We start from the raw sequence: 13,969 nt of genomic DNA, 5'->3' as shown, positions 1-13,969 counted from the left end.
TGTGGTGAGCCAAGATCATGCCACTGTGCTCTAGCCTGGACAACAGAGCAAGACTTCGAGTCAAAAAAAAAAAAAGAGAGAGAGAGAGAAAAGAAAAAATATATGATTGAGTGTTTGACGTGGTTTTCCTCCTTTGTTTCCTTTTTTCCCCAACGGGGCTACAGAGGTGGCTGGGGGAGCCAGGGAGAATCTCTCTAATTACTCAAGCATCTATGAGTTCAACAAAACACAACATGAAAGTTAAGACTACACATCATAAAAGTGAATAATTCAAACACATCCATACCATATTTTTAAAATCTTTACCAATCATAATTCTCTGAAACTAGAAAATATTTCCTGTAAGTTGGAGGAAACTTATTTTCCTGATAATATGAGTATACCAATTTCAAAGCCTAAAATGAGAAGGAAAAGTACAAGGAAGAGAGTTTAATCCAGGCTTGGATGATCAGCCACCATGATCCTAGGAATGAAGAAAAAAAGAAAATCTTCTCAAGAATCATCAAAATAGCCCAAAACAGACCAAAACGTCAAGTTACTATTTCTAAGTAACTCCTTAATATTCGTTTCTTTAACATTAAGAAAATATAGTAGCCAGGCACAGTGGCTCACTCCTGTAATCCCAGCACTTTGGGAGCCTGAGGAGGGGCAATTGCTTGAGCACAGAATTTCAAGATCAGTCTGGGCAACATGGTAAAATTCTGTCTCTACAAAAAAATATAAAAAAGTAGCCAGGCATGGTGGTGTGCACCTGCAGTCCCAGCAACTCTGGAGGCTGGGGTGGGAGGATCACCCTAGCCAAGGAGGTTGAGGCTGCAGTGAGCCATGACTATGCCAATGCACTCCAGCCTGGGCAATGGAGTGAGGCCCTGTCGGGAAGGAAGTTGGTAAGCTGGGAGGGAGGAGGGAGGGATGGAGGGACAGACTGGACGGACAGACAGACCGACATTCTTCTATTTTTTTAATTGACTAGAATAGAAATGTGAATAGAAATATGATAGATGCATATCTTTTTATTATTGTAATTATAGCATCTATTTAATTTCTATATTCTGGTTTTTTTTTAGGTATTGCTAGAGGGTTATTGCTAATTCTATATTCTATTGTATCTTCTAAAATTAATCAAATAAATTACCATTGTTATAACACCTAGTGAGAGTCTCTAAATTGCCCAAATATCCACTATGAAAACACTTAGTACAATTTGTGTGTAATAGAAGGGCTACATAAAGGAAGATCCTTAACTTCAAGTGGTGAGAGAATCCCATCACCCCCTCTATATGGTTTTGAATTTCTTCCATATGGAATGAATAAAAATCCTCTTTTCTCCTATTTCAGTAACTTTTGTCCAGATCAAAAAACATTGGTTCAGGCCGGGCATGGTGGCTCAAGCCTGTAATCCCAGCACTTTGGGAGGCCAAGGTGGGTAGATCACAAGGTCAAGAGATTGTGATCCTGGTCAACATGGTGACACCCCGTCTCTACTAAAAATACAAAAAATTAGCTGGGCATGGTGGCGCGTACCTGTAATCCCAGCTACTCAGGAGGCTGAGGCAGGAGAATTGCCTAAACCCAGGAGGCGGAGGTTGCGGTGAGCCAAGATTGCACCATTGCACTCCAGCCTGGGTAACAAGAGTGAAACTCCATTTCAAAAAAAAAAAACAAAAAAAATTGGTTCAACCTATATTTATACTTACCAATATGTAGACACTGTTCATTTGTACCTTCAAAGAATAAGTACATACACAACCACAGAGGGTTTTGGTAGTACCAAGGAATTTCCTTTTTTAGCGCCCACAATATCTCTATGAAGTAATTATTACATACTTTCAACATGATTCAAAGAAAGAATTCAAATATAATACTACAGTGACCTATTCAAAACATAAAGAAAATTCAATAGCACATGAATGACTTACACGTAGAACTCTAACACCACGCTCCACCCCACAGTACAATTACCATTCTCTAGTAAGAATTTTTCTAAGATCTCTTGACCACAAGAATGACATGACAGACAGGCATGGACAATGAAGGCAAAACTATCTCATATTCACATCCTCATATTCACTTTGGGAAAGTTACTTCATTTTGTGAACTCAGCCTGAACGTGTAGTGTTTTTCTAACTTCAAGGGACCTGAAGAATGCCCCTCTTACAAATAGACTATTCAAGTTGAAAACCAAAATGGTAAGGCAGAGAGATCAGGGCAAACAGCATGTTTACCTAATGTCTTCATTAATGATCTTCACCCAAATAAACAAATTAATTTATGCATGCTACATTCACAAGTTAGAGCCTATGTGATTAGCACTTAAAGCATTCTCCAGTCTCTCTTTACTCTGTGACTCCAACAAAACTAATATTAATATGGTATGTAGCAGGCACTCAACAATTACAGAACATTAGAATCTGAGAAATAGAAATACGTTAAAGATCATTTGGTTTACTCTTTTTCTCTTCCTCAGGCCTCATGAGGAAAACAATTCCCTCCATGAGGGAAACTGAAACCAACCCAATAGTCCCATAGACGGTTCTTTTGGCAGAAAAGCATCAAGGAACTGAAACCAGATCACCCCACCAGATGCCAGATGCCTCATTCACCATGATTGCTTCCTTGCCCCTCCCAAGTTTCTGTTTTCTTACACATTGTTATAATATATTTCTTCCCTGCTAAATAAACCCTGGTTACAGTCAGTCAGGGAGATGGGGGACTGAGCTCCCATTTTCTCAGCTGTCACACCTGACTAAAGCTTTCTTCCTTGGCATTACTTGTTGTCTCAGTGATTGGCTTTCTATGCAGCAAGCAGCAGAACCTAGACTGAACCCCTGGTGTTTCAGAAACAAACTAATGGCTGAAGAAGATAGTAACTTTCTTAAGCTAGTTAAAAATAGAGCAAAACTAAGGTACTCCGAGTTCCAGACTGGTTTTCTTTCTACTATACCATGCTATAGTCAAGAACTTTGAAGAATCGAAGATTTTACCCTATATGTAAGGTAACATCAGTCTGCCATAGTTTCATGGACACTGAGAGCGAATACCATCTACCTATATACAGTTGGGACACTGAGGATTGAAACTACATGCCCCCTATACTGAATTAAATAAGTGTCCTCCCAAAATTTGTAACTGCTGGAAATATGGTCTTTGTAGATACAATCAAGTTGACATAATGTCATTCTTGATTACAATGAACCCTAATACATGACTAGTAATACTTTTAAGAAGGAAATTTGAATACAGACACACACACAGGGAAGATGTCATGTGAATACTGAGGTAGAGATGAGAGTTACACTACCACAAGTCAAGAAACACCAAGAATTTCTGGCATCCACCATAAGCTAGAAGGAGGAAAGGATTCTTACCTAGAGCCTTCAGAGAGGATGTGGCCCTGCCAACACCTTGATTTCAGACTGCTAACCTCCAAAACTGTGAAAGAATAAACTTCTGTTATATTAAGCCACCTAGCTTACAGTGGTTTGCTACAGCAGCCCTAATACACTCATGCACACAGCTTTCTACACACATTAATGTGACTTTACCAGTCCACTGTCTTAATTAGCATAACTGCTACTCTAGGAGACTCTTGCAGAAATATAATGTGATTGGTCATTATAGACCTTCTGGAAAGACCCATCACCCTTCAGCAGTTTTCAAAATCTTTATCTTACTGTTTCCACCAAAGCTAAACTGTTTTATCATGATATCTACCCAATCCTAATCAAGCCCCATCGCCACCACTAGAAGATCCAACTTAAACCAAACTTCAAATTCTCAAAATCTGACCTCTCTAAGACACTACTAAAGATCTTTCAAGGCGGTGTTCTCCCTTACCACAATAAGAAATAAACTCAGCTTTGTTTTATCAATAGGATGTATTAGTGGTATCTGGTAAGCTAGTATCAGCTAATACTGGCAGAAGTTATGACATTCTTAGGTCTGGAACAAAGAACAGTTTACTACTCACAACAGTAACATAGACAGAATACCACATTTTGTACTGGTTCCTCAGGCTCTAATTCCTAAAGGCCAATAAAAGGAAAACTAAGTGCATATACTATGGGTTGCATTACAGGACAAGAAAACCTGATCTTATGAAACTCCAATCTTTAAAAGGAGCTACAAGCAAATATGCCCAACATTTTCCCCAGAGAGATTATCTTAATTATCCTGCACAGCAAAGAAATGTGCCATCTGTCCTAACGGAAGCACTATTTATATCTTCCTCGGCTGTTTGCTAAACAGATTTCTTTGAAAAAGATAGCCCCCAACAAAAGCTATCAATACTCTGCTCAGCAAATGTGCAGAAACAGAAGAGACCAATAAGACTGAAGAGAAATGTCTCCCAATACCTACTTCCTTTGCCCTACAAGACTATAAAGATTTTTAGAGAATCAAGATAAAATTGCTACGATATGATGAGAAGATGTTTCCAGAGAAAACACATAGAGCAAAAACATATACTTTCATCTCTGAATAATCTGTATAAACTAAAACCACTTCAACTAAGTCACAATCTTATAACAAGCCTATATATCAAATATCCACAAGTAAATACTTATGATATGTTTAGATCCTATTTTCATTTTAAAATACTCCATTTCTAGAAAAGTATCTCAAGTTTTTATTTTAATTTTATTATTTTTTAACATTTTAAAATATAATGTTATTTTATTGTTTTATTTTTTGGCTGTTTCTCACTGTGAATCAAACTGTATCACTGATTTCCAAAGCCTGGCAGTGTTCACGAAATAGAAGAAACCAGTAGTTTTAAACTTCACCAATTATACCTGACTGTAATGTGGACCTTAATGCCTTTTTTTGTAAATAAGTAAATAAAGACACAGAGAGGTGAGATGGTAAGCTTTTATTCATACAGCTATTTGGAGACACTGCAGTGTAGGGTTCATTTTACTCATCATTCTCACTCTCTCTTTATCCTGGGATCATTGCTTAACCTAACAGGTAAGATAAAGTTAAATTACTCAATTTAATATTCTTTACAAAACTCAATTTTTGTTTATTCCTTTTGCAGTTAATTTTAAGCTAAAACAGTTTATTATTTAAATGGTACAAGATAGGATCTCGATTTCCAAATATGGAAAAAATATGCTAATATTGAATATGTAGCTAGAAAAATCTTAACTTTTTAACAACCTCAAAAAAATTTTGTGAATTAAAGGATATTAAATTTAAATATGACTTTAATTCATAAATACTTTAGATAAATATTGACCTTAGAATTCTGGTTTAAAATCGAAATACCCTAAAATCATGAAGAAATCATGACTTCTGAGGACAGGATTATCTTTGACTCTGTGCTGCATTTGCCCATTGAACAAATAACTGTTCTCTTTCAGAAATATCTAAAATGCTCTGACTCTGCCTGAAACGTTTTGCCTATTTAAGAAATGTTCTCTGACCAGGCACAGTGTCTCACGTCTATAATCCCAGCACTTCATTCAGGAGGTTGAGGCGAGCAGACTGCTTGAGCCAAGAAGTTCGAGACCAGCCTGGCTAACATGGCAAAACCCCATCTCTTCTAAAAATACAAAAATTAGCCCAGCAAGGTGATGCACATCTGTAATCCCAGCTACCTGGGAGGCTGAGGCATGAGAATCGCCTGAACCCAGGAAGAGGAGGTTGCAGTGAGCGGAGATTAAGCCACTGCACACCAGCCTGAGTAACAGAGTGAAATTTGGTCTCAAAAAAAAAAAAAAAGTTTTTAAAAAATGTTTTCTGAGAACACAAAATGGGAGGCCATTTATCTACAGAGATACTATGAAAGTTGCATAACTGACCTAAAAATGTTCAGAAACAAGAGAACAGTTTAAAGTTGCAGTAAGTCTTTTAGTGTCCAGGCTTAAAAACTGGAGTCTAAACCATCCAACTTTTTCTGAGTCAGAGCATAATACTTTCTCAAGACCTTTTTATTTCTATAACAAATAATGAACTACAGTTTCCTTATAAATATTCAAATAGGTTCTCAAGCTACTTTTTGAGGTCATTAATTTCCCCAAGGCAGAAAGACAGTTTCCATCACTTTCATCCTATTCATTCAAGAAAGTTTAAATTGACTTTTTCATGCCCAACCTTTACCCTCTTTAAGTATGTTTTTAAGATAGGAGAATTCTAATTTACTTGACTTTTATAGATGACTTTTGAAGCTACCTATATGAAGCTTAACGATATAAATCTACTTTTATATTTCTGATATACCACTATATTCAAGAAAGCTACCTATTAAGTCTAAAATCAGAAAACACCACAAGTTCCAATATACTCCCTTTCTAATAATTTTACATCGTTTCTCATTCTATATTCAAAATGACCATCAATTCCAAGTCTCTTCCCCTAGCCACAATGTCTGTTAAATTGTGTTCTAGTTATTTTTTAACAACATTTTAGAAAAGAAATGCAACCACGGCCTAAAAGGCAACAGTTAAATCATTATAGCCCTTTAACATCAGCAGCAACAAAAAGTAACTTCTATTAATAAAAAATATATGGAGTTTGGGGATGCAGAGAGGTTGATTAATGGGTACAAACATACACTTAGAAGAAATAAGACCTGGTGTTCAGTAGATCAATAGGGAGTTAACATTAGTTGATAGTACATTTCAAAATAGCTAGAAGAGAATAATTCAAATGTTCTTAACGTAAAGAAAAAAATAAATATTTAAGGTAACAGATATTCTAATTACCCTGATTGATTGCATAAAGTTATCAAATTATCACATGTACCCTGAAAATATGTACATCTAATATGTATCAATGAAAAAAATTTTTTTAACATAGAATCACATTTTTGTCTTTTAAATATGACTGCAGCAGTTTTATGATCATCAAAAACTAGAAACTGCCTAAATATCCATAAACAGGTAAATGAATAAATTAATTATGGTATATCCATATAGTGGAACACTACTCAGCAATTAAAAAAAATACTACTGATAAACAGCTACTGATGCACACAGCAACATGAATAAACCTCAAATACATTATTCTAAGTGAAAGAAGCCAGGATTTTAAAACTACATATTAAATGATTCCAATTAAATGACAAATTAGAAAAGGGAAACTATAGGGATAGAAAGCAGAACAGTGATTGCTAGAAACAGGGATAGAAGGAGAGGTTAACTACCAATGAACAATATGAGCAAATTTTGGAAGGTTTGGAAAATGTTTTAATTGTAGTGACAAATATATATGTCAAAATTAATAGAATGAACATTAAAAATAAATTTTTAAAAATGTTAATGTATGACTGAAATCTGGACAAGAATACCTTTAAAAGCCAGCTACTAAAAATGTCAGAAATGTTTAAGATGAATTGCTTATTTTTAGTACCAAATATGCCACATAATGATGCCAAAAGTTCAATGTACTGCATTCAACCACAACTGGTTTTATCCAGCCCATAAAGTACAAAACTATTTAAAAGTAAAAGATTTTTCAATTTATGCAGTGAATATTGTACATAGTAGTCAGTCAAAAAATGTTTAACTAATACACAAGTCAACAGACTTTAGACTGACTTGGCCTTTCTACTTTACTGGTACTCACAACATACGGAGCTTTAATCACAAAATTATCTATTTCTCAAAACATTAACATATAATTACAAGAAGGAAGTGCTGTCCATAAAATATACTAACCTGATTTTGTCCAGTTAATCAATAAAGGCAATAAATCACTTTATCTTGAACAAAAAGACCATTAGGGTCATGGATGTCCTCTGAGCAAAAGCAGCAACCTGGAACCAAAGAAAAATATATGATATTCAACCCTATTCAAGTTTCAGTTAGCATTATATATATTTTTAAATCCCTTTAACTTTTCCTTATGTAGCCAGTCATAACATGCAAATTCACTTACTTTGTACACTCACTTACTCTGTAAGTAGCACTTTCCAAATGCCAACAAGGAATGGGTTTCCATTTTGCAAATTATACCCAAACTCAGTAACTCTCAGTGGCTTAATTTGCTTCATATTTCAACTTAAAGCAAGTTAGCGCTCATATAACTTGCTTTTTAAACATAAAATTATTTAACTCTGTCTATCTTTTAACACAAAAGGCATTCAAAAATGTACATCTTTTCAGATCACGGCTCAAAATCTTTTGTATTTCCCCTCAATTTTGTATGACACCTTGATTAGCTCTATAACCTAGTTTTTTTACTATCTTCTAAACAAACTTCCACTAAAGCCAATTTATTTTTGGTTTCTTTCCATAAAATAATTTGTTTATTCTCAGCTGTCACCTTGCAATGCACCATTTCTTTAAAAAAAAAAAAAAAAAACAGGGATTTTTTTCCTTCTTTATCAATCAATGCATATATCCATCAACTTTCTCAAAATCCAGCCCATCTATACCTCCCCCTCCCTGAGAGCTGACATAATCATTCTATACTCCTTTAATCTTCGCTAGAATATTTTGCAGCCTTATACATGCACCATCTCATGCAGTCTTTTGATCAGGGACCCTTCTCCTACTTCTTTTGTTGCTGCTTCTCCCTCATCCATATCATGTTTGGCACACATTTAGCAATCAATATGATTAACTGACAAGTGAAATGATCTTAACATTCACACGTCAAATGTTCACTGAGTGTGTACTGCAAATCACCAAGTACAAAAACTCAACAACAGTAGAAAGACACAATACATTCTATGGAAATATGTCTTTCTGCCAGTTGCTTTACTGTTATGCCAACAACATGAGATTTTTCTCTGACATTATTGTGAGAAGCAGTTTTTTCCCAACTGCATCAGTCTACTGAAAACAATCTTAGGCAATTAGAACTAATATAAAAGCAACATCACCAATTTAAACTCCTCCCACCACAAAGGCAATGCAACTATTTTCTTTTTTTAAAAGATTCTAAAATTTATTTTGTTTTACTATACTGTAGAGACTGGGTTTCGCTATGTTGCCCATGCTGGTATCAAACTCCTGGGCTCAAGTAATCCTCCTGCCTCAGCCTCCCAAAGTTCTGGAATTGCAAGCATGAGCCACCATGCCCAGCCTGTATTATGCTTTATTATTTACGTTATCTCATCTCATAGATCTACGAAGAAGACATAGTCAACTATTCCCCAAACCCATAAACATACAATTACTAAACACCCATTAAGTCTAAAATCAGCAAAGGTTTACTGTGATCCCCCGTAACTTCACCTAAAAGTCTTTGCCAACTTCCACAATAATGCAATAGTATGAAATATGTGCTTCCAGCCATTATGGAATAACTGGCAACAGATTTACCCTCAGATGGTAAGCAACTGCAAAACCAGAGAAAATACATAACAGTTTCCAGAGAGAGAACAACAATTAGCATAGATCTGTGTTCCCTGAAACAAGAAAAGAAACTAGGTAAGCCCTATGACCACCTTGGTCTAGGTGGTCATGCCTAGAGACATGTTCTAGACACCACTGCCCACAGCGGTCTTGCTAACTTGTAGAGAATGGAGTTTGGAACAGTGGAGGTGGCAAGAATTACTGGAATAATATACCAGACAGGAGAAACTTAGGCAGAAAAAAGCTACAGACATGTACATTGGAGTCCACTTGAGTCATCAACTAAATACTAATCTACAGACACTTAGAATGAAATTCCATAAGGTCAGACAAAAAAACATCTGCCAAGAGCTAAGATATGAACAACGCCGAGTTGATACTGAGCTCAGAGACATTTGAGTTCCATCCAGCCACAGAAGAGACATCTCTTTACACTCTAGGCAATAGGTACAGAACTAAGGAGGGCTAAATTTGTCCTGGAATAAAGATTACTCTAAAACGATCTTGACAGAGCTTAAAAACAAGCCTTGAAGGGACAATCTGATCCTCAACTTAACATCTGTAAACCAACAGCCAGATTGGAAAACCTTATAATTGATGAAGCATAAAGTATTCAGAAGGGTTTTGCCTCAGTTGTGGGGAAAATTAGATTAAGTGGTTACACTTAACAAAGATTAAAAGCAATACCTAAAAGTTAAAAAACACTTTCAAAGAACTGCAATACAGATGAGAAAACAGTTCAAAAATATCTATAGGCACTCAGGCTGGTGACACGTACTTATAGTCCCAGCTACTCAGGAGGCTGCAGCAGGAGGATCACTTGAGCCCAAGAGTTCAGTACTGCCGTACATGATCATGCTACTGTACTATAGTCTGGGCAACAACAGGGCAAGACCCCATCTCTTGAAAAAAAAAAAGAATACGGGAATATAAAAATGTCTAGCACCGAACAAGGTACACTTTATAATGTCTTATTTTACACGCCTGATACACATCAATTAATTACCAAGCAGGTTAAACAAAATAAGGTAAGAAAATAGAGTCAGAAGGAGAACTATCAATCAATTAAAACCAACCCAGAAATGACAGTGTTGATAGAATTTCAAGACTAGGACACTAAAAGTTATTATATATCTGTTCCATATTCTAAAAGCCACAAGAAAGGTTAAGAATATTAAGTAAAGACACAGAACAAAAAAGACCCAAGTTGAACATCTAGAATAAAAACTAGAATGTTGGAGATCCCTTCCTGATACCTGTTGAATTAGGAAGTTTTTTGTCTGATGGATTCAGGCCCTACTCCTAGCCATGTGTGAGCTCTGAGTATTGTATTATTCTCTCAATTCCTTTTGGATGGTTCTTCCGCAGCCTCCACTCATTTCTCTACCGAATATTCATCAGTAGTCAACTGAATTCTTGAAAGGAATTTCTACAAATCTGTGAAGTTCTGTCTCTTGCAGCTTTCTCTTCTCTCGTACTGTATCTTGTAAACTCTAGCTGCCTTGGCCCCCAGTCTCCCAGCTAGCTCTACCTCTTCAATACAGAGAAATCTCTAGGCTCCTCCTGGGTTCCACTGCTTTGTTCCATCCCTACAAACTCTCTCTAGGTAGAAGCTAGAGCAATCGCATGATCTCACCTAATTTGTTTCCCATCCCTCAGGGACCAACCTTTTGCTGCATGACGACAAATGTCTTGAGAACTCTTGTTCCATTATTTCAGGAACAGGGGTCAGAAAAATTCTAGGCAGAAAAGGGCAGGTCCCCAAGCAAAACATCAACCCTCAAGCCAGTAGGCCTGAAACTGTGGCCCAAAGTGAGAACTTACACCTCTGTTTTCCAGCTCAAATGCTGCCTTTTCCTAAACCACCCACAGCCCTGTCCCATTCCATCCTATGCCTATAAAAATCCCAGACTCATCTGATAGACTAGAATGGATACTGGAGAGAGGCGGCTGGACTTCAGAAGGACAGCTTGATGGTGTTACTACAAAGAAAATCTGGTCGGAGGTGGCTGAACCTGAGAAGATTACCTACCCACCCTGTCCCCTTTTTGGCCCTTCTCACTGAGAGCCACTTTCACTGGCAATAAAATCCCCTGCATTTACCATCCTTCAATTTGTTCATGAAAACTCCTTTTCCTGGGGGCCAGACAAGAGCTCAAGAGCCACAAGTGTGGATAGAAAAGGCTTTCACATTGGCCCTTTGCCCTCACTGGCAAAGGGCAGCCACCTCACAAAAAAAGGCAAAAGGTCTGCTGAGCTGTTAACATTTAAGCTGTCTACAGACAGCAGAGCTAAAAGAGCACTGTAACATGCCCTCTGGGGCTTCGACAGTCGCAGGCACCTGCTCCTAGACACTTTGGCGGGGCCTGCACAGAGTTTGCTCCTACTGTGACTAAAGCATCCAGTCGGTTCCAGCACCCACTCATATGCACACTCCCTCCTGCAAGGGGTGGGACACAGTGGGTCCGAGTGAGTGGAGTTTGAGCCCTCTGGCACCAAAGCAGCTGGCTGGTTCCAGCACTCCTTCACTCCAGTTCCCACACTTGTTCACTTGTGCACTCCTTTCCACAAGTAGTTAAGAGTGTTGGGCTGGGTAAACAAGACAGCCCTGTTGTGAGTCCCACAGGGACAGGTAAATATCCTGCTTCATTATATTGTAGAAAAAAATGATTAACCATGAAAGTAAAATAGGTGAATATCAACAGGGTGCAAAGAATAAATAATATCCTGTAATCAGCAATAACAAAAACCCAATGTAAGAAAACCCCATTTTAGGAAAGATACAAACTGAAAGATTTCTCTGAGAAAAAGAAATATACCTGGAAACATACAATCAAGAGTACATACAACCAAGAGCATATGATATCATATATATTTACATCAAACATACGGAAGAAATCATTCACTTAAGAGGAAATGCTATACAAGCTTATCATTAGTGGCACTAGAATTCAGTCCAACACTACAAGATCTTCTTTCTCTAGACTAACTGAACACAAACATAATAAAGGAAGACAAGCAAAATAACAGATAGAAGTCTTCAGGATACTGGACACTGACTACCTATAGAACTAAACACCTTATCTCCATGACAGAAAAAAGAAAACATAAAGAAAGAAAAATATGTTCGATTTTAAAATGAAGTACAAAAAAAGAGGCTAGGAATCACAGGTTTTATTTTCAATCTGTAATGTTGAACAGTCAGTCATTTTTACCCATATTGTTAGAAAGAAAGACTGTGAGCTAAATTGAACATATCCTAGGTGAGGAAAGAAAAACAGCAAATAGCCCATTGAGTCTCATCTTCAAAGAAATATATCTTGTTCTAAAAAAGGAAACCACACACACATGCCTACATATATACACAAAATCACATATGAAATGAAGAAACTAAAGTCATGGGAAAACAGATGACATGTTTAACAGATGACAAAAATAAATTCTATCAGTAGTGAAATTGGTCATTTTTAAGAAAAAGAGAAAAGAACAGGTGCAGTGGCTCACACCTGTAATCCCATCATTTTGAGAGGCTGAGGCAGGAGGATCACCTGAGGTCAGGAGTTTGAGATCAGTTTGGCCAAGACAGTAAAACTTCATCTCTACTAAAAATACAAAAAAAAAATTAGCCATTAGCCAGGTGTGGTGGCAGGCACCTGTAATCCCAGCTACTCAGGAGGCTGAGACAGGAGAATCGCTTGAACCCGGGAGGCAGAGGTTGCAGTGAGCTGAGATCACGTCACTGCACTCCAGCCCAGGCAACAAAGAGTGAAACTCAGTCACAAAAAAAAAGGGGGGGGGGAAGAGAAAAGTACTGTGTTGATAATATTTAAAGGGCTATTTACCTATAAAAAGTGAAAGCAACAAACACCTTTAAAAAGCTAAGTATGACTCAGGCACTGAGTCTCATAACACTGATGGTCTGACAGCAATTCTAGATTTCACCAAAGCTGTACTTCAAGGAGGTGTTCAACCAGAAGGTGAGCCTTCCACAGTGAAATAGGATAAGGTAGGGGTGGGGACAGCCCAGAAGAGGCTGCTCACTATGAAGAATTTTACTACAGAAAATTTATCAACCTAAATATAGTATAGGATATGCTGCTGATGGCTAAGATAAAAAAAGCAGGGGAGGGGAATCCAAGATGGCAGAGTAGGAGCAGCTCTGGATTGCAGCTCCTAGCAAGCGGGCGGAGGGCAAGTGGTTGCCGCATTTCCAGTCAGATATTTATTGCCCACAGACCAGGAGATGCCCGGGTGGAGGAACGCCAAGGGTCTCCAACCTGTCTGTTTCGGCAAGCACAGCGGCTCTCCACTCAAAAAAACTCACATGGGTTTGAGCGCCATTTCAGCTGGCGACTGGAGCGCCTGGGAGACAAAATCACCCGTTCAACTGATAAAAAGGGGACTGAAATAGGGAGCCAGGCCAAAAATTCCGGGGTAAAAAAGTGCCACAAGTCTCCAGTGTGGTTGTTTGGCCCAGCGGCTTTACACTCACACGGGTCCAGGTGCCACTTCAGCTGGCGACTGGAGCGCCTGAGAAATGGTTACCCATTCAACTGATGAAAAGGGGACTGAAACAGGGAGCCAGGCCAGGAAATTCTCGGGCAGAAAAGTGCCTCCAGCACAGCAGGCGCAGCAGGTCTCCACACAAAATCTCACACAAATCA

The 13,969-nt window shown here is 37.8% G+C and overlaps 1 protein-coding gene across 50 annotated transcripts in view; it reads right to left on the bottom strand.

The window, feature by feature from the left end:
* The window catches only part of FUT8 (fucosyltransferase 8), a 351,449-nt gene that overhangs the window by 284,930 nt on the left and 52,550 nt on the right, over nt 1-13,969 (bottom strand). For 38 of the 50 annotated variants that reach the window (XM_078335144.1, XM_078335148.1, XM_078335147.1 and 35 more), the window contains exon 2: nt 7,662-7,759. The gene's annotated coding sequence lies outside the window, so the exon portion shown is untranslated. Of the gene's footprint in view, nt 1-3,368; nt 3,433-7,661; nt 7,760-13,969 lie in introns of all 50 variants that reach the window. The other 12 variants (XM_078335143.1, XM_078335129.1, XM_078335160.1 and 9 more) reach the window with 1 other exon arrangement.

Source organism: Callithrix jacchus, chromosome 8 (assembly GCF_049354715.1).
Source record: "Callithrix jacchus isolate 240 chromosome 8, calJac240_pri, whole genome shotgun sequence".
Taxonomy (NCBI): Eukaryota; Metazoa; Chordata; class Mammalia; order Primates; family Cebidae; genus Callithrix; species Callithrix jacchus.
This window is presented reverse-complemented; position numbering and strand designations above follow the sequence as displayed.